This window comes from Henckelia pumila, chromosome 4 (genome assembly GCF_033568475.1).
Source record: "Henckelia pumila isolate YLH828 chromosome 4, ASM3356847v2, whole genome shotgun sequence".
In the NCBI taxonomy this organism is placed as follows: Eukaryota; Viridiplantae; Streptophyta; class Magnoliopsida; order Lamiales; family Gesneriaceae; genus Henckelia; species Henckelia pumila.
The window spans coordinates 229,377,546-229,403,667 of NC_133123.1; the positions used below are offsets into that span (position 1 = coordinate 229,377,546).

The window sequence follows — 26,122 nt, forward strand, 5'->3', positions numbered from 1 at the left end:
GGTCAATCGGATCTAAATTAAAGATCCTAGCTCAGAAGCCCAAATCCTCCCCGCTCTGATACCAAATCGGTCTCGATCAAATTCAAAGACAATCCCTTGTTCCATCCTTGTCCATTTGGGAGGCTTCGTAACGAGGTAATATCAGTTTTTATGGTTAGAATTTATGGTTGGAATTCTTCTTTATTCGGGGAATCTGATAACAAAATGGGCAGACTTCATTTGTTAGACATCAATGAGAAATTTTTTCGTTTTCATGGCTGTTTTGATTAACTCAGTCATCAGCTTCAATTATTGAGTGTTTTTATTATTTCTTTCAGCCGGAAATTTCCGGAATCTATGTAAACGAAGTCTGCGATGATGAACAGATGGACCATTTGGTTTTTTCAGTCACAGATGTCTGATGTACTCATGGATGTCTGTCTCAACTCTCGAGGTATGTTAACAATTGCTCCTATAAACGATGATAAGTGTTGTATTATATTGTAAGAATTTGATTTCTGGATTTTCGTGTTTCTATAAGGTTTGGCTTTCTTATCTTGTTTTCAAACTTTTTGTATTCTTTCTTGGTTCTTGGATTTGTTTATCTGGGTTGGTTTCCCATTGGCTTGGTGATTGAATTATTGAGTGTTTTTATTATTTATTTTAGCCCGAATCTAAACGTTGCGAGCTGCTCGTTAATGGACAAAAAAAATTCTATTGTTTTTCTAGATTTAAGGTTTATTCGGTTGATGTACTTTAGAATTCTAGACTTTATGTTTTTTAGTATGTAATAGGTCTTAATATTGATGCTCTTGGTATTGAATATTCATGTGGCACTCGTTCAAACTTGAAGTAATATATATTGATTTAACATATTCTTTTGAATGCTAACATGTGAAGATGTCTAATTGTATTTTTCGATTTTGTTTTATAATGCAAATTTTGAAAAAGAAAAGAAAAGACAAATCGAGCCTCTCCGAAAATCGATTTATCTAGTTATTGTCCTTCATATTTTGTTAGGTATTTAAATTCTTGTGAACTTATTGAATTGCAATTTGAACCTATTTTGTTAGAGCATGTTTCGAACCAAGGAATTAGAAAGGATTGAAGCATTTTTAAGAATTCTTCTGATTTGAGTGCGCTGCCTCCACGTAAACAAGAATATCTACAACATTTGGCTCAGTTGTTGTGACTTTTGCTGGGCACTGAGACTTTTCAGAGAATGTTGTTTTCTCGGTTTTTTGCTTGCCACAGGAATTCAATATCATATAATTCAAATGTTTTCTACTTTTGGCATTTATTAGCTATTAAAAAGCGGGTTCTTGAAGATTATACAAACTTATGATACAATGATCTAGTCATAAGACTCTCTTGTCCATTGTTTATTTAACATTTGTCGTTAGTCATGTTGCATTGTGATTTGAATTTAACTTTATGCATTATAAAATGTTGATAGAAGTATGTTAAAGCATTTCCAGAAGCTCATGAGTTTTGTGACGTGATGATTACAGTTTTAGTTCGTCCTATAACTCGATTTATTTCTGACGATTGGTGGCTAAAACAAAAATTTTGTGCTGTTGGTTTAGCTGTTTTTGGAATATGCATGGCATAGCTTAATAAATTCAGTAGGATTCCTAACTCATCCTCCCACACTTCTTATTTTCCATGTAATTGTTTTAAGAGGATTCAAGTGATGCATTTTATGAGGATATGTTTGGATGTGTTGCTCGTAAGCAAATATTTGTGCCTTCGTTACGATTTCTGTGTAATCTCCCCAAGTGTTGGCGTTCTGATTAAGAATTTTCTCCTGTTGTATGTATGTTTTTTGAATTCACCTAATCATATAGGGGGTTGGGCAGTGTTCCGAATCATATGATGTATGGTATCTCTTTGATGTTTCTTTTTAAGTTATGCTGCTCTGTTTTACCTATGGTGTCCAGGATTCCCCTTTTTGTCTTGTGGATATCGTCTTTAAGCTCTGGTTGAACTTTTAATTTCATTTTGACTTTTTTCTCGGTGTCATCTATGCTCACTTATTTTTAATCCTTGCTTTGCGGTTCACCCTTGATTATAGTTGTAATTGTGTAAACATAAAGGATTTTATTTCAAAACCGAAATGAAGTGTTAAAGAGTTCAGATGTTCAACAGAGATGATTGTCACATCTATATGTGTGTGCTCATGTGTTTTGATTGTAAGGCTTTTGCAGTAAACTTTGTTGGAAAACTGTGTTCAGATCAATTAGAATTGATACCCGGTGCAGCGGAAGTTTAAAAATTTTATTTTATTAATATGGAACGATTCCATATCTGGGTATCAAAACTTTTACGATTAAATTTGTGTAAGTAAAACAAATAATCACAATTAAATATTTTACCTTAAAATCTCGAAGCGAGATTATGGACACCAACAGAATTTAATCTGCTCTTGTTGTATATGCCCGGAACTGATGAACGAACGTTTCTTCAATCAGGTCCACGAATAGAAAACAAAACCCTCTGATTGACTGCACTAGAAATGAATCAGAAGTTTGCGTAGAGAATAAACAGATATGATCTGTTAATTCAGATTGTAATTTTTCGTAAAAATCACAAGCCGAATTTTTTCCGAAAGGGACAAGGATTTTCGAAAAACCCTTAGAAAATAATATGTGTGTGATCGAAAATTTGATGAATGAATTCTTATGCAATTTTCAAACCCACTACATGTATTTATAGATAGTTTCTAGACTAGGTTAAGTTATAATTGTGTTAGGACTCTAACTCCTTAAAGCCCACAATCCATAACTTAAGCCCAACAAGCCAAGCCCGTTGTTCTAAAAATTAATATAAAATTCATCGTGACTCTGATTGATAAACTAATTTCACCAATGTGCACAGAAACCATTTCTGCATCTTTTAGAGTCAAGATAATTTTTCCGAATCCGAATTCAGTGATTTCCAAAAATGCCCATCCCTATGTCATTTTAGGAAATCTCACTCCCTTTAGTTAAGAAGTCCAACTTCTCTTTCATTAAATTTAACTCTTTAAATTTAACTATCTCTACGGGGTTTTAGTAATTCATTACTTGTGTAACCCTCAATGGTTCAGGAATACAGCTAGCCGTGGGCTCACAACTCCTTGTGACTCGGAACAACAATTTCCGACTTACCCATCGAATCATGGTAAGAGCGCCTAGCAACATCGCCCCATGATTCCCTAGGTATTACTGATAGTGCCTGCAAGAACCAGTAGATTTTAGTTAGCGTACAGTACGGTCCCTTCAACCAAATATCCCGATCAAATCAACAACCATTGGTGCATCGAGAGTCGTTCAAGATTCGATAACTATGCATAACATCTTGAAGATCAAATAGTGACATCGCATGTGTTACTAGGATAACCCATTAACCTAAAACACATCATCTACTTTGGCCAGAGATTCGTCACACTAATATCTCCTCAGATCGCATAGGATATCCACACTCGCAAGTATGTGGTGAATCCTTGACAACAAAGCATCGACTCCTATATGTGTCGTAACTGTACCCAATCCCGACACCTGATGACCCCAATAGAGTCGGTAAACGAGTCAAAGTACAGTACTAGCATATAGAATCTCAATGATGTTTCAAGTAATAAGGACTAATGGTGTACAACCAAAACCGCGGACTTTATCCACTCGATAAGTGATAACCACTTGGAAAGTCCGAATAGGGTAGTTCGATCATTCATCATATGAATATCCATTTGCATGCTTTGAACATTTCTATGTTCCATACCAATGAAACGTGGTACTCGGCATCGCAAATGCTAGTCTCAATCTCGAGCGATCCTTATCCTTATTTGTGGACGGCTCAATTGACTAGGAACAGTTTAGAATATACAGTGACTATAAGATGTGTTTCATGATAGCCATCCCCATGTGCTACCACATCTTACATACACTATAGTATATTCAAGGTCTTTATCAAAACAACAATAGTATATCATAATATAACATTATGAAGAAAGATAAAGTCAATGCCATTATAAAAGTGTAAATTATATTAAACAAAAGATTGTTTTACATAGAGTCATAAAAGCCCTTAGCCACAAGTTGGCTAACCGGGCACCCACTCTTTCAATCTCCCACTTGCCCTAAAGCCAACTAGTCATACTACGTAATCCCATTGCTTCGCGATGTTTGTCAAACAATGGTCCTGGCAAGGGCTTAGTAAGCGGATCAGCGATATTGTCTGTAGAGGCCACTCTCTCGACACTGATGTCTCCTCTTTCCACAATCTCCCGGATGATGTGGTATTTTCTCAGTACGTGTTTGGACTTCTGATGAGACCTTGGCTCCTTTGCCTGAGCAATGGCACCCGTGTTGTCACAGTACACCGGGACTGGACCAACAGCTTCAGGAATTACACCCAACTCTTGGATGAATTTCCTTATCCAAACCGCCTCTTTAGCAGCAGCTGATGCTGCAATGTATTCTGCCTCAGTGGTGGAATCCGCTGTGGTGTCCTGCTTGGAACTCTTCCCAGAGACAGCACCGCCATTGAGCACGAATACAAATCCAGAGGTTGATTTCGAGTCATCCACGTCACATTGGAAGCTAGAGTCGGTATAGCCTTCCAACTTCAATTCTCTCCCTCCATAAACCATGAATAAATTTTTAGTCCTTCGCAAGTACTTAAGAATATCCTTCACGGCTTTCCAATGCATTTGATCGGGATTGGCTTGGTATCTGCTCGTGACGCTCAGAGCATAGGCCACATCTGGTCTGGTAGATATCATCCCATACATGATACTACCTATGGCTGACGCATATGGCACGTGTGTCATCTTCTCTATCTCTTCGTCAGTCTTGGGACACATAGACTTGGATAGAGAAACTCCATGACACATAGGTAGATGTCCTCTCTTGGACTCATCCATAGAAAACCTTTTCAATATGGTGTCGATGTAGGTTGATTGAGTGAGTCCTATCATTCTTTTAGATCTATCTCTATAGATCTGAATTCCTAGAATATAGGATGCCTCACCTAAATCCTTCATCGAGAATCTACCTGATAACCATATCTTTGTTGACTGCAACATCCCTACATCATTCCTCATGATTAGGATGTCATCAACATAAAGTACTAAGAATGTTACCGCATTCTTAACTACTTTCTTGTACACGCATGGTTCCTCCGGGTTCTTGATGAAACCAAAGTCCTTTATTGTTTCATCAAATTTCTGGTTCCAACTTCTTGATGCTTGTTTGAGACCATAAATTGATCTCTGAAGCTTGCATACCTTATGCTCGCTTCCCATGGATGTGTATCCCTCAGGCTGCATCATATAGATCTCTTCCTTAATGTTTCCATTAAGAAAAGCAGTCTTTACATCCATTTGTCATATCTCATAGTCATACCATGCTGCTATGGCAATAAGGATTCTTATGGACTTGAACATTGCGACTGGTGAAAAGGTTTCATCATAATCAACTCCTTGTCTTTGAGTATAACCTTTTGCCACCAATCGTGCCTTGTAGGTCAATACATTTCCATCAGGCCCAAACTTTCTCTTGTAGATCCATTTGCACCCAATTGGAACAATTCCATCGGAAGGATCTACTAAAGAACAAACTTGGTTAGAATGCATCGAGTCTATTTCCGATTGCATAGCTTCAAGCCATAAATTCGAATCCGCATCAGAAATTGCTTCCTTGAAGTTTCTTGGATCACATCCAATGTCGGGTTCACTTTGATCCCCTTCAAGAAGAAGACCATATCTAATAGGAGGCCTAGAAGTCCTCTCGGATCTCCTAGTAATAGGCGTGTCTTGTGATGATTCTTTAGGTGTAGGATCACTATTTTGTATATCGGGTTCTTCTCGAATTTCTTCGAGTTCCATCATCTTGCCTTTCTTATCCAATAAGAACTCCTTCTCCAAGAAGGTGGCATTCCTTGAAACAAACACTTTTGTTTCAGCAGGATGATAGAAATAATATCCGATTGAATTCTTCGGATACCCTACAAAATAACATAAAGTGGATCGACTATCCAATTTATCTCCCACTGTCTGCTTCACGTAAGCAGGACATCCCCAAATCCTCAAGTACGAATACTTAGGAGCTTTGTCATTCCATAACTCGTATGGTGTTTTATTTACTGCTTTAGTGTGGACGTTGTTTAACAACAATACCGCCGTTTCAAGCGCGTAGCCCCAAAATGAAGGTGGGAGCTCAGTGAAGCTCATCATGGATCGAACCATGTCCAACAAAGTTCGATTGCGATGCTCCGAAACACCATTAAGCTGAGGTGTCATAGGAGGAGTCCACTGAGAGAGAATCTCATTCTCTTTTAGATAGTCCAAAAACTCGGTACTTAAGTATTCTCCACCTCGATCCGATCGAAGTGCCTTAATACTTTTACCTAGTTTGTTTTCTACTTCAGCCTTGAATTCTTTGAACTTTTCAAATGCTTCAGACTTATATTTCATTAAATATAAATACCCATACCTAGAATGATCATCATTAAAGGTAATGAAGTAGGTGTTGCCACATTTAGTATCAATCCTAAATGGACCGCAAACATCTGTATGGATCAAATCCAACAGATTTTGACTACGCTCAGGTTTCCCTTTGAAAGGAGATTTAGTCATTTTTTCCTTTAGGCAGGACTCACAAGTAGGTAGAGAGTTAATATCAGACATATCAAACATGCCCTCTCCCACTAGCTTGTTCATCCTCCTTGAGGAAATATGACCTAGCCTAGCATGCCAAAGGTTTGCCGGGTTTTGACTATCGTCCTTCCTTTTAATTGTTGTTACCGGTTTATCAACATAATTAATTGGAACGTCCTTTAATTTTAAGCTATATAGATCGTTTTCAAGTTGTCCATTTACAATCAAACATTCATTCTTGTAAATATTGCAAATTCCATTCACAAAATTACAAGAAAAACCATCTCTATCAAGCATAGAAATAGATATAATGTTTTTGACCAAATCCGGAACATATAAAACATCTCTTAAAAATAATTTAAAATTGTTCTGCAAAACTAAATAAATGTCTCCTATAGCTTTGGCTTCGACTCTAGAACCATTCCCGAGCCTTAGCTGGGTCTCACCCATCCTTAGCTTACGACTTCTTGTCATCACCTGCAAATCATTGCAAATGTGAGATCCACATCCGGTATCCAATACCCAAGAAGAAGTATTAAGCGAAACATTTATTTCAATGTAAAACATACCCTTTGCAGTTCGCAACTGTTCGAGGTATTCCTTACAGTTACGTTTCCAATGACCGGGTTTCTTGCAGTAATGGCAAACGTTTTCATCTTTATTCACATTTGAAACCTTGGCCTTTCCCTTCTTATTTGGTACATTCTTCTTGGGCGGGGCAGAACGTTTCTTACCCTTTCCACTTAGCCCTTTCTTAGAGTTAGAAGAGGAGCCAACCAAGAGTACCGGTTTATCCTTCTTTAGTGTGGCTTCATATGTGACAAGCATATTGACCATCTCTTCAAGGGTGGCCTCTATCTTGTTCATATTGAAGTTCATCACAAAACCGTCAAACGATGAAGGAAGTGATAGAAGCAACAACGCGCTAAGTTCATGCTCCAAAGTCAAGTCGAGTGTTACCAACTTTTCAATGAGCTCAATCATGCGCACCCCATGCTCACGGACCGAAGTCCCATCTCGCATGCGGCTCATCATGAGCTCTCTGACGGTGGCATACCTCTCCGATCTTGACTGAGCTCCAAAGAGTTCTTTGAGGTTCTTGTGAATGTCAGCAGCATTCACGGTATCCTCGAATCTCCTTTGAAGCTCATCAGACATCGAAGCCTGCATGTAACATTTGGCCTTGATATCATGGTCCCACCATAAATCAAGTTTGGCCAACTTTTCCGGACTTGTATTAGCCGGGGCTTCCTTCGGAGGCGGCTTCTCTAACACGTAGAAAGCTTTTTCCGAAGTAAGAATAATTTTCAACTTACGAAACCATTCCGTATAGTTTGCGCCAGTCAATTTGTTTTGTTTGAGAATTGAAAACAGTGGATTGCGTGGATTCATCGTAATATAATACTGAAGAGAAAACAGACAATAATAAGTGATTTGTTTAATTAATTTACTAAGACATAAAATATGGCAAATTTTATTTTATGAATTACACTCCCACTATTTTAACGATTTCACTACCCTCTAGTGAAAAAGGGAAACTGTTTTTCTTAGTGAGAACATGGAGTCCAATTGACAAATCATGATCCCGAATAATATCAGCCAACCATAATTTTCAAAAGGTAGAGCCCAATTACTTCCAAAGTAACCCCCATGTTTTTACCTCATTTCCAATAAGGGCCCAATAATATGACGCCGTTTATTGTGACATGTCAAGATAACCCATCAATATTAAGTTGTGATGGACGGTCGCCATGTGGATCCCCAATAATAATAGGAGCCAATCCCATGGGAGTTTCACCCAACTTACAACATGTGTCGATTCAATGTACAGTTTTCCGACGAACGGGCCCCCCCAATAATATGAGCCGGACCGTATCCGCGGGTAGCATCTCATACATTGATCGTTGATGGAAGGTAGGAATATTTAAACAATATTTAAATTTCATTTTTATTAATCTTGATATCAATTTTAAATCATATTTAAAATGAGGGATTTTTAATTTTGAAAATTTGTCTCATCATGCAATTTATGTATGCTTGCGGGATTCATACAATTTAGTCTAAACATGCATACATCAATAATATCATATATTATTTAAGGATGATCGATCCCATTAACTAATCGACCCGTGGTTGCCAATCACGAGTCTAAGTCCAATCCTAGGTGATATGTAAGTATGCAATGCAATTCTATTACATTGTGCTTCCAATTTACATTTCTTCGGTCTTTATTGTCTGCTGGGCCCACCATTTCTTCAAATCTTTGTCTCCCACTAAGTCTAATAAATTTACAATAAATTTCGATGACAAATATGAGATACATTTTTAGGGGTGGGAACGGGCCATAAATCAGGCCCACTTTTATTACATATGACAATCATATTGAGCTATAAACCAAGCCCATTAATAAACACCAACAACAATAAGACAAATGTAAATCACCTAACATACACCTAAAACATTGGTCATGGCAATCGATCATCCTTTATCCATTAATTAATTCAATAATTAAAGAATTGGATAAACATGCAAAGGCATCATAATTAAAAGATAAAATCATATTTTATCTTATCAATCCATAAGATCATATCTTATCATCAATTGTACCAAAATAATTAATTTTATAAAATCTAATTTAACGGATAAAATTTATAAATTTTCCAAAAATTCAAATTTATCCAAAAATCAATTTTAAAAATTTCGGACTCGAACAATTCGATCCGATGCCTCGTGATCTAATCAAAACAATTTTCGATCGGATCAAACACTAGAATTTAAAAAAATTCAAAATTTTTTAAAAAATAAAATTTTAATTTTCCGGGCTGCCCGGGACAATCCCGGGCAGCGACGATCGCTGCCCTGGGTAGCGACAATCGCTGCCCGATCGCTGCCCGTGTTTTGCCCGTCAAAATTTTGATTTTAAAAAATTTGTTTTGTTTCAAAAACCGAGGCTTAAAAATTTTGTACAATCGATTAATTTAATCGTTTGATCTGAGCAACCTGGCTTTGATATCACTGTTGGAAAACTGTGTTCAGATCAATTAGAATTGATACCCGGTGCAGCGGAAGTTTAAAAATTTTATTTTATTAATATGGAACGATTCCATATCTGGGTATCAAAACTTTTACGATTAAACTTGTGTAAGTAAAATAAATAATCACAATTAAATATTTTACCTTAAAATCTCGAAGCGAGATTATGGACACCAACAGAATTTAATCTGCTCTTGTTGTATATCCCCGTAACTGATGAACGAACGTTTTTTCAATCAGGTCCACGAATAGAAAACAAAACCCTCTGATTGACTGCACTAGAAATGAATCAGAAGTTTGCGTAGAGAATAAACAGATATGATCTGTTAATTCATATTGTAATTTTTCATAAAAATCACAAGCCGAATTTTCTCCGAAAGGGACAAGGATTTTCAAAAAACCCTTAGAAAATAATATGTGTGTGTTCGAAAATTTGATGAATGAATTCTTATGCAATTTTCGAACCCACTACATGTATTTATAGATAATTTCTAGACTAGGTTAAGTTATAATTGTGTTAGGACTCTAACTCCTTAAAGCCCACAATTCATAACTTAAGCCCAACAAGCCAAGCCCGTTGTTCTAAAAATTAATATAAAATTCATCGTGACTCTGATTGATAAACTAATTTCACCAATGTGCACAGAAACCATTTCTGCATCTTTTAGAGTCAAGATAATTTTTCCGAATCCGAATTCAGTGATTTCCAAAAATGTCCATCCCTATGTCATTTTAGGAAATCTCACTCCCTTTAGTTAAGAAGTCCAACTTTTCTTTCATTAAATTTAACTCTTTAAATTTAACTATCTCTACGGGATTTTAGTAATCCATTACTTGTGTAACCCTCAATGGTTCAGGAATACAGCTAGCCGTGGGCTCACAACTCCTTGTGACTCGGAACAACAATTTCCGACTTACCCATCGAATCATGGTAAGAGCGCCTAGCAACATCGCCCCATGATTCCCTAGGTATTACTGATAGTGCCTGCAAGAACCAGTAGATTTTAGTTAGCGTACAGTACGGTCCCTTCAACCAAATATCCCGATCAAATCAACAACCATTGGTGCATCGAGAGTCGTTCAAGATTCGATAACTATGCATAACATCTTGAAGATCAAATAGTGACATCGCATGTGTTACTAGGATAACCCATTAACCTAAAACACATCATGTACTCTGGCCAGAGATTCGTCACACTAATATCTCCTCAGATCGCATAGGATATCCACACTCGCAAGTATGTGGTGAATCCTTGTGTAACACCCGGTATTTTTAATTACATAAATCCGCCTGCATAATTAGGATATTTAATTATTTAAACTTATGATTTATGGGTTAAATAATTATGTGAATTATTTATGCATGATTTAATTTATTTTTAAGCATTTAACCCATAATTAGTGGTTTTTATGATTTTTAGTATTTTTATTATTTAATCGCGTAGACGGGACCGTGGACGGACGAGATGACAACTTTCTAGCCAAATTATTTTATGAGCCTTTTTGGAGCCTTAAAATATTATTTTGAGTTTTATTATCTCAAAATTTTAAGTATTTAATTTTATTTAATTTTAGGGGTCATTTTTATCCAAAATTAGTCAAAATATTGACTTTTTAGTATTTTTAAAAATTCCCTACTCTAATATTTCGGGATTTATTTTTTCCATCAGATTACTTTTGTTATTAAGGATTTTTAAATAAGTGTTTTATGGTATATTATAATTCTAATTAAGTTATTATCCTAATTAAATTCTAATTAACCTAAAAAGCTAAACCTAAACTATCAAACCCTACGCCTCTCCTCCTCCATCAGCCGACACCCACCCCAACCATTCATCATCTTCTCCAATCGGTCTTCAGCCCTAAAACACCATAGGAGGTCGGTTTTCAAGGTTCCAAGCAAGCCGAAGTCGTCCCGGAGTCCCGGAGTCCTTCCTACGCGTGTTAACTCAATACCTACGGTGAAAGGCATGATCTTTTTCCCATTTTTACGCTATATCAGTATATATATCATGTAAGTTAAGGTAGACATCTAAATCTTTTAAGTATTTTTCAGGAAAATCGATTTAATGTTGTGCTTGTGCATTGTTCTTCGATTCTTTATGCATGCTCACGTTTTTCCTCTCCATGCTTGGTTCGGGGCTGAGGGTTCGGTCAGGTAAGGTCCTAGGGTGCCTAAGAATCGAGCCATGGCAGGGCTTTGGGCTGGGAAGGGCTCGGCCGAAGGGTTTCAAGCAAGAATGGTGCAGACGGCGCAGGCTAGGGTTTTGTGTTCAGGGGCTTCGGGTTCTTGGTTTGGTCGTGCATGGGGCTGGGGCCTGGTCAGGTTAGGTCCGCCCGGACGTGGGCTACGTTCGGGCGGCGGCGCCCCGGCCAGGGACGGCCGGAGCCGGCCGGCAGCAGGCCAAGAAGGCCTGCTGCTCTCGGCCGAGGAGAATGGAGAAGGGGGCAATCGGGTTCTAGGGTTTCTAGTGGGTTCCGGGTCGGGTAAGTGGGTCCGGGTCCGGGTTATTTTAGTTGGGCTCGGGTATTTTTATTTTTAAGTTTTTAAGTTAATTAGGAATTAAATGGGCTAATTAAATTCCCAAAAATTTAATTAGTACCATTTAATTTATTTGGAGTCCATTAAATTATTTTGGGTTATTTTATTTATTTTTGGGCTTTTAATAATTTTTATTTAAATTTTTAAGTTGGCCAGAAATTTTTATGGGCTTGGGAGCCCATGAAAGTTATTGGGCCAGTTATTGGGCTTTTGGGCCCATTGGGCCAGGGATAGTGTTATTGGGCCTAAGCTAGTGTTAATGGGCCAAGTTTTAAGTTAATGAGCTTGAGTGTAGGGCCAGCAGTCCAGAACCATCCATGAGAAAATTGCATGTGTCCTGATTATATATTTAATTATTTTTATGCATTTAATTTATTTTAATATTTATATGTTAGTAAGAAAATTAAATTAAATATATATGAAGGACACACCATTTATTTAAGTACATGCATTCATGAAATAAATTTTTATGCTATGATTTAATTTTCTATGGTTGAGCAAATAAAATATTTTAGGTGAAAATTGAAGTAGTGTGGCCATTTATGTATGGGCAGTTTCTGCCATTTATGTATGGGCAGTTTCTTGCCATTTATGTATGGGTGGTTCGCCACCAGCCTCGTACGATGGTTTCTTAGACTGATCAGTCGCACTATGGGTCACACTTACGGATAGGACCATTCGATGTTCAGAAAATAAATGCTCAACAACTTATGTATGTATGATATTATGTATGTTATGTATGTTTATTTATGTAATTTATGTTATGTAATTTTTAAGCATGTTCATTCATGTATATGTATGTATTAGTATTAAATTGATTTAAATTATTTTAAACCCTTGTTAGTATGCATGTTGGGCCTCTAGGCTCACTACACTGATATGGTGCAGGTGAGTACGTAGAGGAGCAGGTTACTCCTACCGGTGGTGAGGATGTATGAGCAGTGCTGCAGTAGCCCCGTGACCGTGACAGCCTCTGAGTCACCGTACATGATGTCATAGGATACATTTGGAATATTTTTAAGGGTTGATGTTTTTGGATATTTTATTAAATATTTTTAGTGCATGCACATTTTTATTTATTTTATTTATGCAGTATATTTTTAATTCTAGGGTTGACTCAGATGTTTAATTATTTCAAAGAATGCATTTTTCTTAAGTATTTAATTGTTTATGTATTTAATCATGTATTTGTTTTAAATATTTTATTCTGTGCATATATGTATGGGCATATATGTACATATATTTATTTAGTAGTATAAAAAAAAAAAAAAAAAATTTCCGCATATTTATTTATTAGAGAGTTAGGGTCGTTTCAGTTGGTATCAGAGCACGGTCCTTGGAGGGGTCACTACTGCTTTGCGAGCTCAGAAATCCACGCTACCGGTCTGTAAGTTTTAAATGTTTATAGTATGATTTAATTTTTTTTAGAATTTAAGTTAGCCTTAATTTTAAACACTTAGTTATGCATGGCGATTTATGTAAATAAATATGTGGTGGTGCAGAATGCCTCCCAGACAGGTGAATCGACGTGGGAGACCTCCACATCCGCCTCCACCTCCACCGCCACCTCAGCAGCACCCCATGACAGCACTGGAGCAGGCCAGTGCCACGATGATGGCGGGTATTACTGCTCTGTTGGAGCAGCAGGCTGCCCGTCCCAGACTGTCCCACGAGGAGGACGTCGCAGAGAGGTTCCAGAAGAAGGGGCCTAAGGAGTTTTTGGGGACCACCGATCCGTTGGTGGCTGAGGGATGGATTCGCTCTCTTGAGTCCATATTCGACTATATGGGGATCACAGACGCCGACAGGGTGAGCTGTGCTACGTATATGATGCGAGGCGATGCAGCCCTTTGGTGGGAGGGTGCAGTCAGAGGAGTCCATCTACCTACACTGACGTGGGCTGAGTTCAGGCGTATCTTCTACGCCAAGTATTTCACTGAGGACGTGCGCAGTCGCATGATCCGAGAGTTCATGAGTCTCCGTCAGGGGGACAGATCTGTGGTTGAGTATGTGAGCCAGTATGAGAGGGGCTGTCATTTTGTGCCCATGATTGCTGATAGTCCGCAGGAGAAGCTGCGACAGTTTGTTGAGGGCCTGAGGGCTGAGATTAGACATGACGTACGTATGGCAGACGTCTTTACCTATGAGTCTGCAGTCAGCAGGGCCTTGCGTTCCGAGGAGGGACGGAGGGAGATACAGAGAGAGCAGCAGGGTAAGAGGCAGTTTGTGCAGACAGGGTATCAGCGACCATCTTCGCAGCCACCTGCGAAGAAGCAGTCTACAGGGCCATCTAAGAGCCCGAATCAGCAGAGGCCTCAGGGGAAGCCACAGCAGCAGACTAGGGGCGGGGCCCCTACTCCAGGGAGATATCTAGTGTGTTCGAAGTGCCAGAAGATGCATTCCGGGCAGTGTCTATTGGGAGCAGGAGTCTGCTATCGCTGCAAGGAGCCAGGGCATCAGATTGCCAACTGCCCGCAGAGGCAGAATGTCAATGGGCGAGTTTATGTGATGCAGGCTGAGGAGGCAGATCCAGATACCTCCTTGATCACCGGTATATCTAACCCCTAGAACTTTTTCAATTCTTTGCTTATGTTTAATTGCGATCATATCTGAATGCCTGTTTCATGAGTTTAATTATCAGCATGCTAGAATAAGAATTTTGTTTCTTTGTGATTAGAATTAAGGATTGTAGTGTTTTAACCTTGGGAGCGTAGTGGGATGAATTGTTGGGAATTTCTGCGTGCAGGGAGAATTCTAGTTGGAGGCAACTCCACGTTTGCGTTGCTAGATTCAGGAGCCACGCACTCGTTTATCTCCCGAGATTTTATCAGACGGATAGGCATTACACCGGAGGTTGTAGACAGTGGTTACGATGTTACCATGCCATCCGGACAGATTATCACTACCACTAGTGTCATCAGGGATCTGGAATTGGAGTTGCAGGGACACTCCATTCGAGCAGATCTAGTGGTTCTTCCATTGACTGGGTTTGACTTGATTTTGGGTATGGACTGGCTATCAGTTAATGGAGCTTCGATTGATTTCCGACGTAGGACAGTATCAGTGAAGCCAGCAGGAGGTGAGATGTTTACTTTCTTTGCATCTCAGTCTAGCAGTATTCCTCAGATGATATCACTTGTCCGTGCGAGGAAACTGTTGCGCAGTGGATGTCAGGGTTTTCTGGCTAGTGTGGTCACTACCTCAGATGTTTCTAGCAGATCGTTATCAGATATAGAGGTGGTACGTGACTATCCAGATGTTTTTCCTGACGATGTTGCAGGAGTTCCACCAGTGAGGGAGGTGGAGTTCAGTATTGAGTTGTTGCCGGATACTGTGCCTATCTCTAAGGCACCGTATCGACTTGCTCCTATAGAGATGAGAGAGTTGAAGGAGCAGATTCAGGAGTTGTTGGAGAAGGGCTTTGTTCGTCCTAGCTTTTCTCCATGGGGAGCTCCAGTGTTGTTTGTGAAGAAGAAGGACGGCAGCATGAGATTGTGCATTGACTACCGAGAGCTCAACAGAGTCACAGTGAAGAATAAGTATCCGCTACCGAGGATAGAGGATTTATTCGATCAGTTGCAGGGAGCTTCGGTATTCTCCAAGATCGATCTGCGATCTGGTTACCATCAGCTGAGAGTCAGAGATTCAGACGTGTCTAAGACTGCCTTTAGGACACGGTATGGACACTATGAGTTTTTGGTGATGCCCTTTGGGTTAACCAATGCTCCAGCAGTGTTTATGGATCTTATGCATCGTGTCTTCCAGCCATATCTAGATCAGTTTGTCATTGTATTCATTGATGACATATTGATCTACTCGAGGAGCATTGAGGAGCACACACAGCATTTGCATACAGCCTTGCGGACTTTGAGGGAGCATCGACTGTTTGCAAAGTTCAGTAAGTGTGAGTTTTGGTTGGAGCAGGTGGCGTTTCTAGGCCACATTATTTCTAGAGATGGGATTGCAGTGGATCAGTCCAAGGTGCAGGCAGTGAGGGATTGGGGGATTCCAAAGAATGCTTCGGAGATTCGTAGCTTCTTGGGTTTAGCAGGATACTATAGGAAGTTCATCAAGGGTTTTTCCTCTATTGCAGTACCCTTGACTTCCTTGACCAAGAAGAACGCGAAGTATAGTTGGAGTCCAGATTGTCAGAGGAGTTTTGATCAGCTGAAGGATGCACTTACTTCAGCACCTGTGTTAGCTATGACAGTGCCACATGAGGAGTTAGTGGTGTACACCGACGCGTCCAAGCTTGGGTTGGGCGCAGTACTTATGCAGAGTGGCAGAGTTATCGCATATGCGTCGCGACAGTTGAAGATTCATGAGCAGAACTATCCGACGCATGATTTGGAGCTTGCAGCAGTGGTATTTGCGTTGAAAATCTGGAGGCACTATCTTTACGGCGAGAAGTGCAAGATTTTCACCGACCACAAGAGCCTCAAGTACTTCTTCACCCAGAAGGAGTTGAACATGAGGCAGCGCAGATGGCTTGAGCTTGTTAAGGATTATGATTGTGACATTAGCTACCATCCGGGTAAGGCTAATGTAGTGGCAGATGCTTTGAGTCGGAAGTCGTCAGTGGTATCATGTTTGACTGTGCAGTTACCACTACAGACCGAGATTCAGAGATTTGGGTTAGAGTGCTATCCGAGCGGCCATGCACCGAGCTTGTCAGTGTTGACGGTGCAGCCAGTTTTGAGAGATCGGATTAAAGAGGGACAGTCCACTGATTTGGAGCTACAGCGATGGAGACAGAGAGATGAGGCCAGAGGTAGTCTCTTGTATACAGTGGAGGATGGCATCGTTCAGTACCGTGGGAGGATGTGGGTACCGAACGTTGATCAGTTGAGAGCCGAGATTCTAGCAGAGGCTCATGCATCTCCGTACTCCATTCACCCCGGAAGTACGAAGATGTACCGAGACTTACAGTTATCGTATTGGTGGCCCGGGATGAAGAGTGACATCGGGAGAGTGGTGTCAGAGTGCTTGACTTGTCAGCAAGTCAAAGCAGAGCATCAGCGTCCAGCGGGACTTCTTAGACCTCTCCCTATTCCGGAATGGAAATGGGAGAATATTACGATGGACTTTGTAGTTGGCTTACCGAGGAGTACCAGAGGGTGTACAGCGATTTGGGTGATTGTGGATAGACTCACCAAGTCAGCTCATTTCTTGCCGGTAAGGACTACTTACACCTTGACACAGTATGCAGAGCTTTACATCAGAGAGATTGTTAGACTGCATGGCATACCAGTGTCTATCGTGTCAGACAGAGATCCAAGGTTCACCTCAGCATTTTGGAAGAGTCTGCACACAGCTTTGGGGACTAGACTTTTGTTCAGTACAGCTTTTCATCCCCAGACAGATGGTCAGTCCGAGAGAGTGATCCAGGTTCTCGAGGATCTTTTGAGAGCTTGTGTCATCGATTTTCGAGGATCTTGGGAGACTAGACTGCCATTAGTGGAGTTTACCTATAACAACAGCTTTCAGTCGTCTATACGTATGGCTCCATATGCAGCACTTTATGGGAGGAGATGCAGATCTCCGGTGCATTGGGATGAGGTTGGTGAGCGGATTTTGTTGGGGCCAGAGATTGTGCAGCAGACAGCTGACATAGTGATGCATATTCGAGACAGGATGAGGACAGCGCAGAGTCGGCAGAAGAGTTATGCAGATGCCAGACGACGCGATTTGGAGTTTGCAGTAGGTGATCACGTATTCTTGAAGGTGTCACCTATGAAGGGAGTAGCGCGTTTTGGACGGAGAGGCAAGCTGAATCCGAGGTATATAGGGCCATTCGAGATCTTGGAGCGAGTTGGCACGTTGGCCTATCGCTTAGCTCTACCTCCAGGGCTAGCGGCAGTGCATAACGTTTTCCATGTATCCATGCTTCGGAGATATGTCTCCAATCCGTCGCATGTATTGGATTTTGAGCCCTTACAGTTGCCACCAGATCTTGTTTACGAGGAGAGACCAGTGCGGATTTTGGCTAGAGAGGAGCGGAGGCTTAGGACGCGGGTCATACCGATGGTCAGAGTCCAGTGGCTGAATCACTCGGAGGAGGAAGCTACTTGGGAGACCGAGGAGGATATGAGGACTCGCTACCCGGAGATGTTCGGGTAAGTACTTTAATTTCGAGGACGAAATTCAATTTAAGGGGGGGAGAATTGTAACACCCGGTATTTTTAATTACATAAATCTGCCTGCATAATTAGGATATTTAATTATTTAAACTTATGATTTATGGGTTAAATAATTATGTGAATTATTTATGCATGATTTAATTTATTTTTAAGCATTTAACCCATAATTAGTGGTTTTTATGATTTTTAGTATTTTTATTATTTAATCGCGTAGACGGGACCGTGGACGGACGAGATGACAACTTTCTAGCCAAATTATTTTATGAGCCTTTTTGGAGCCTTAAAATATTATTTTGAGTTTTATTATCTCAAAATTTTAAGTATTTAATTTTATTTAATTTTATGGTCATTTTTATCCAAAATTAGTCAAAATATTGACTTTTTAGTATTTTTAAAAATTCCCTACTCTAATATTTCGGGATTTATTTTTTCCATCAGATTACTTTTGTTATTAAGGATTTTTAAATAAGTGTTTTATGGTATATTATAATTCTAATTAAGTTATTATCCTAATTAAATTCTAATTAACCTAAAAAGCTAAACCTAAACTATCAAACCCTACGCCTCTCCTCCTCCATCAGCCGACACCCACCCCAACCATTCATCATCTTCTCCAATCGGTCTTCAGCCCTAAAACACCATAGGAGGTCGGTTTTCAAGGTTCCAAGCAAGCCGAAGTCGTCCCGTCGTCCCGGAGTCCTTCCTACGCGTGTTAACTCAATACCTACGGTGAAAGGCATGATCTTTTTCCCATTTTTACGCTATATCAGTATATATATCATGTAAGTTAAGGTAGACATCTAAATCTTTTAAGTATTTTTCAGGAAAATCGATTTAATGTTGTGCTTGTGCATTGTTCTTCGATTCTTTATGCATGCTCACGTTTTTCCTCTCCATGCTTGGTTCGGGGCTGAGGGTTCGGTCAGGTAAGGTCCTAGGGTGCCTAAGAATCGAGCCATGGCAGGGCTTTGGGCTGGGAAGGGCTCGGCCGAAGGGTTTCAAGCAAGAATGGTGCAGACGGCGCAGGCTAGGGTTTTGTGTTCAGGGGCTTCGGGTTCTTGGTTTGGTCGTGCATGGGGCTGGGGCCTGGTCAGGTTAGGTCCGCCCGGACGTGGGCTACGTTCGGGCGGCGGCGCCCCGGCCAGGGACGGCCGGAGCCGGCCGGCAGCAGGCCAAGAAGGCCTGCTGCTCTCGGCCGAGGAGAATGGAGAAGGGGGCAATCGGGTTCTAGGGTTTCTAGTGGGTTCCGGGTCGGGTATTGGGTCCGGGTCGGGTCTAAAATAATATGGGTTAAGTTAAGTGGGTCCGGGTCCGGGTTATTTTAGTTGGGCTCGGGTATTTTTATTTTTAAGTTTTTAAGTTAATTAGGAATTAAATGGGCTAATTAAATTCCCAAAAATTTAATTAGTACCATTTAATTTATTTGGAGTCCATTAAATTATTTTGGGTTATTTTATTTATTTTTGGGCTTTTAATAATTTTTATTTAAATTTTTAAGTTGGCCAGAAATTTTTATGGGCTTGGGAGCCCATGAAAGTTATTGGGCCAGTTATTGGGCTTTTGGGCCCATTGGGCCAGGGATAGTGTTATTGGGCCTAAGCTAGTGTTAATGGGCCAAGTTTTAAGTTAATGAGCTTGAGTGTAGGGCCAGCAGTCCAGAACCATCCATGAGAAAATTGCATGTGTCCTGATTATATATTTAATTATTTTTATGCATTTAATTTATTTTAATATTTATATGTTAGTAAGAAAATTAAATTAAATATATATGAAGGACACACCATTTATTTAAGTACATGCATTCATGAAATAAATTTTTATGCTATGATTTAATTTTCTATGGTTGAGCAAATAAAATATTTTAGGTGAAAATTGAAGTAGTGTGGCCATTTATGTATGGGCAGTTTCTGCCATTTATGTATGGGCAGTTTCCTGCCATTTATGTATGGGTGGTTCGCCACCAGCCTCGTACGATGGTTTCTTAGACTGATCAGTCGCACTATGGGTCACACTTACGGATAGGACCATTCGATGTTCAGAAAATAAATGCTCAACAACTTATGTATGTATGATATTATGTATGTTATGTATGTTTATTTATGTAATTTATGTTATGTAATTTTTAAGCATGCTCATTCATGTATATGTATGTATTAGTATTAAATTGATTTAAATTATTTTAAACCCTTGTTAGTATGCATGTTGGGCCTCTAGGCTCACTACACTGATATGGTGCAGGTGAGTACGTAGAGGAGCAGGTTACTCCTACCGGTGGTGAGGATGTATGAGCAGTGCTGCAGTAGCCCCGTGACCGTGACAGCCTCTGAGTCACCGTACATGATGTCATAGGATACATTTGGAATATTTTTAAGGGTTGATGTTTTTGGATATTTTATTAAATTTTTTAGTGCATGCACATTTTTATTTATTTTATTTATGCAGTATATTTTTAATTCTAGGGTTGACTCAGATGTTTAATTATTTCAAAGAATGCATTTTTCTTAAGTATTTAATTGTTTATGTATTTAATCATGTATTTGTTTTAAATATTTTATTCTGTGCATATATGTATGGGCATATATGTACATATATTTATTTAGTAGTATAAAAAAAAAAAAAAAAAAAAAAATTTCCGCATATTTATTTATTAGAGAGTTAGGGTCGTTTCAGTTGGTATCAGAGCACGGTCCTTGGAGGGGTCACTACTGCTTTGCGAGCTCAGAAATCCACGCTACCGGTCTGTAAGTTTTAAATGTTTATAGTATGATTTAATTTTTTTAGAATTTAAGTTAGCCTTAATTTTAAACACTTAGTTATGCATGGCGATTTATGTAAATAAATATGTGGTGGTGCAGAATGCCTCCCAGACAGGTGAATCGACGTGGGAGACCTCCACATCCGCCTCCACCTCCACCGCCACCTCAGCAGCACCCCATGACAGCACTGGAGCAGGCCAGTGCCACGATGATGGCGGGTATTACTGCTCTGTTGGAGCAGCAGGCTGCCCGTCCAGACTGTCCCACGAGGAGGACGTCGCAGAGAGGTTCCAGAAGAAGGGGCCTAAGGAGTTTTTGGGGACCACCGATCCGTTGGTGGCTGAGGGATGGATTCGCTCTCTTGAGTCCATATTCGACTATATGGGGATCACAGACGCCGACAGGGTGAGCTGTGCTACGTATATGATGCGAGGCGATGCAGCCTTTGGTGGGAGGGTGCAGTCAGAGGAGTCCATCTACCTACACTGACGTGGGCTGAGTTCAGGCGTATCTTCTACGCCAAGTATTTCACTGAGGACGTGCGCAGTCGCATGATCCGAGAGTTCATGAGTCTCCGTCAGGGGGACAGATCTGTGGTTGAGTATGTGAGCCAGTATGAGAGGGGCTGTCATTTTGTGCCCATGATTGCTGATAGTCCGCAGGAGAAGCTGCGACAGTTTGTTGAGGGCCTGAGGGCTGAGATTAGACATGACGTACGTATGGCAGACGTCTTTACCTATGAGTCTGCAGTCAGCAGGGCCTTGCGTTCCGAGGAGGGACGGAGGGAGATACAGAGAGGCAGCAGAGGGTAAGAGGCAGTTTGTGCAGACAGGGTATCAGCGACCATCTTCGCAGCCACCTGCGAAGAAGCAGTCTACAGGGCCATCTAAGAGCCCGAATCAGCAGAGGCCTCAGGGGAAGCCACAGCAGCGACTAGGGGCGGGCCCCTACTCCAGGGAGATATCTAGTGTGTTCGAAGTGCCAGAAGATGCATTCCGGGCAGTGTCTATTGGGAGCAGGAGTCTGCTATCGCTGCAAGGAGCCAGGGCATCAGATTGCAACTGCCCGCAGAGGCAGAATGTCAATGGGCGAGTTTATGTGATGCAGGCTGAGGAGGCAGATCCAGATACCTCCTTGATCACCGGTATATCTAACCCTAGAACTTTTTCAATTCTTTGCTTATGTTTAATTGCGATCATATCTGAATGCCTGTTTCATGAGTTTAATTATCAGCATGCTAGAATAAGAATTTTGTTTCTTTGTGATTAGAATTAAGGATTGTAGTGTTTTAACCTTGGGAGCGTAGTGGGATGAATTGTTGGGAATTTCTGCGTGCAGGGAGAATTCTAGTTGGAGGCAACTCCACGTTTGCGTTGCTAGATTCAGGAGCCACGCACTCGTTTATCTCCCGAGATTTTATCAGACGGATAGGCATTACACCGGAGGTTGTAGACAGTGGTTACGATGTTACCATGCCATCCGGACAGATTATCACTACCACTAGTGTCATCAGGGATCTGGAATTGGAGTTGCAGGGACACTCCATTCGAGCAGATCTAGTGGTTCTTCCAAGAAGGCCTGCTGCTCTCGGCCGAGGAGAATGGAGAAGGGGGCAATCGGGTTCTAGGGTTTCTAGTGGGTTCCGGGTCGGGTCTTGGGTCCGGGTCGGGTCTAAAATAATATGGGTTAAGTTAAGTGGGTCCGGGTCCGGGTTATTTTAGTTGGGCTCGGGTATTTTTATTTTTAAGTTTTTAAGTTAATTAGGAATTAAATGGGCTAATTAAATTCCCAAAAATTTAATTAGTACCATTTAATTTATTTGGAGTCCATTAAATTATTTTGGGTTATTTTATTTATTTTTGGGCTTTTAATAATTTTTATTTAAATTTTTAAGTTGGCCAGAAATTTTTATGGGCTTGGGAGCCCATGAAAGTTATTGGGCCAGTTATTGGGCTTTTGGGCCCATTGGGCCAGGGATAGTGTTATTGGGCCTAAGCTAGTGTTAATGGGCCAAGTTTTAAGTTAATGAGCTTGAGTGTAGGGCCAGCAGTCCAGAACCATCCATGAGAAAATTGCATGTGTCCTGATTATATATTTAATTATTTTTATGCATTTAATTTATTTTAATATTTATATGTTAGTAAGAAAATTAAATTAAATATATATGAAGGACACACCATTTATTTAAGTACATGCATTCATGAAATAAATTTTTATGCTATGATTTAATTTTCTATGGTTGAGCAAATAAAATATTTTAGGTGAAAATTGAAGTAGTGTGGCCATTTATGTATGGGCAGTTTCTGCCATTTATGTATGGGCAGTTTCCTGCCATTTATGTATGGGTGGTTCGCCACCAGCCTCGTACGATGGTTTCTTAGACTGATCAGTCGCACTATGGGTCACACTTACGGATAGGACCATTCGATGTTCAGAAAATAAATGCTCAACAACTTATGTATGTATGATATTATGTATGTTATGTATGTTTATTTATGTAATTTATGTTATGTAATTTTTAAGCATGCTCATTCATGTATATGTATGTATTAGTATTAAATTGATTTAAATTATTTTAAACCCTTGTTAGTATGCATGTTGGGCCTCTAGGCTCACTACACTGATATGGTGCAGGTGAGTACGTAAAGGAGCAGGTTACTCCTACCGGTGGTGAGGATGTATGAGCAGTGCTGCAGTAGCCCCGTGACCGTGACAGCCTCTGAGTCACCGTACATGATGTCATAGGATACATTTGGAATATTTTTAAGGGTTGATGTTTTTGGATATTTTATTAAATATTTTTAGTGCATGCACATTTTTATTTATTTTATTTATGCAGTATATTTTTAATTCTAGGGTTGACTCAGATGTTTAATTATTTCAAAGAATGCATTTTTCTTAAGTATTTAATTGTTTATTTATTTAATCATGTATTTGTTTTAAATATTTTATTCTGTGCATATATGTATGGGCATATATGTACATATATTTATTTAGTAGTATAAAAAAAAAAAAAAAAAAAAATTTTCCGCATATTTATTTATTAGAGAGTTAGGGTCGTTTCACCTTGACAACAAAGCATCGACTCCTATATGTGTCGTAACTGTACCCAATCCCGACACCTGATGATCCCAATAGAGTCGGTAAACGAGTCAAAGTACAGTACTAGCATATAGAGTCTCAATGATGTTTCAAGTAATAAGGACTAATGGTGTACAACCAAAACCGCGGATTTTATCCACTCGATAAGTGATAACCACTTGGAAAGTCTGAATAGGGTAGTTCGATCATTCATCATATGAATATCCATTTGCATGCTTTGAACATCTCTATGTTCCATACCAATGAAACGTGGTACTCGGCATCGCAAATGCTAGTCTCAATCTCGAGCGATCCTTATCCTTATTTGCGGACGGCTCAATTGACTAGGAACAGTTTAGAATATACAGTGACTATAAGATGTGTTTCATGATAGTCATCCCCATGTGCTACCACATCTTACATACACTATAGTATATTCAAGGTCTTTATCAAAACAACAATAGTATATCATAATATAACATTATGAAGAAAGATAAAGTCAATGTCATTATAAAAGTGTAAATTATATTAAACAAAAGATTGTTTTACATAGAGTCATAAAAGCCCTTAGCCACAAGTTGGCTAACCGGGCACCCACTCTTTCAAACTTCAGAGTGATGCTGTGAGAGAAGACATTTCTCAGATAATATGTTTGCTCCTATTCCGATTCCTGGTCCATCTGCAGTAGTAGCAAATGTTTCGGCATCCGATTTACCTACAAATGCATTCGCATTGGGTAATATTTGATAACCATGGTTGTTTTTTGATTCCTCATTTATGTGACTTATTGTGTGCAATATTTTGCTGTCGACTTTCTTTAAAAAATAGAATGGTGGAGTTACTTGTCATACCTTAAATAAATGGCTTCCAACCAAAAAGACTTGCACTGGCATAGTTTCAAGCGCATTGCTGAGATTGACAACAATGAAGATGTAAGTTATAGATGGCTTCTGGCAGGATGGTGGAGGAGTTGAAAGTGATGATGATTGGAATTCTTGTGATGATTCTGACTCTGACACCAAAGACATGGAATATGACAATGATAACAGACACTGTTTATCGTATGGACCAGCTCCCGCTCATCCTTTAGCTGCGGTATAGTGATTTTAGCTTTGTTGACACCTGAGTCTTGACAAGAGTTTAGCAGAAAATACTATTGCAGAACTAACGAAAAGGGTGGATATTTGGACTGCAAAAGATAGGGACAAAGACAATATCATGTTCGATGTCGCCAGCAGACTGATATTTGTAATGCATATTTATTTGATTAAAAAGTATTATTTGTTAGGTTAAAAGTATTAGTTTTCACAAATGTTTTATGTTAAAAAATATTGTCAAAAATATTATTTTCGTAATATATTCTTATTTGATTGAAACATATTAGTTTTAATGTCAAAAGTATTACTTTTTAGTTCAAAAGTATTAATTTGTAATTTATGTTTATTTGAATGAAATTATTACTTTTAAGATCAAAAATATGAAATTCTCAAAACATGCAAAAGTATTTATTTTTAATAATTTTTATTTGATTCAATTTTTAATTTTTTGTTACAAGTTTGTGAAATGCATCAAAACTTTTGGAAGTCCATTTGCATGTTCTCTGCATCAAAACTTATGGGGCTCTAGTAATTTAATAACTAGCGCGATTCTATTAACTATTGAGAATTTGAGATTTGCTCATATTTGATTATGAAACATTAGGTATTTAACGTTTTAATGATAAAATTATGTTTAAAAGCATATAAATTGAGACAAATAGTTTCATACTATATTTGATTACAATATCATCCCTCAGCTAAAAAAAACCTTATATTAAATCAACATCGGCAAAAAAATATCAATGTGTATGTGTGTGTGTGTGTGTGTATATATATATATATATCTTGTTTTGAATATATATGTATAAGTATAAATTAATCAAGTTGGTTCATGACGTCCTGAACTTGTGATAATT

General features: G+C 39.4%; 1 long non-coding RNA gene across 2 annotated transcripts; it reads left to right on the forward strand.

Annotated features, from left to right (window-relative positions):
- LOC140867572 (uncharacterized) lies at positions 1–25,446 on the forward strand. 2 transcript variants are annotated; one of them, XR_012145189.1, is made up of 3 exons: positions 1–135; positions 318–433; positions 25,126–25,446. It is a non-coding gene; the product is annotated as an uncharacterized lncRNA (long non-coding RNA). The 2 variants fall into 2 exon arrangements; XR_012145190.1 differs by lacking the exon at positions 25,126–25,446 and adding an exon at positions 13,080–13,295.
- Positions 25,447–26,122: the final 676 nt, after the last annotated feature.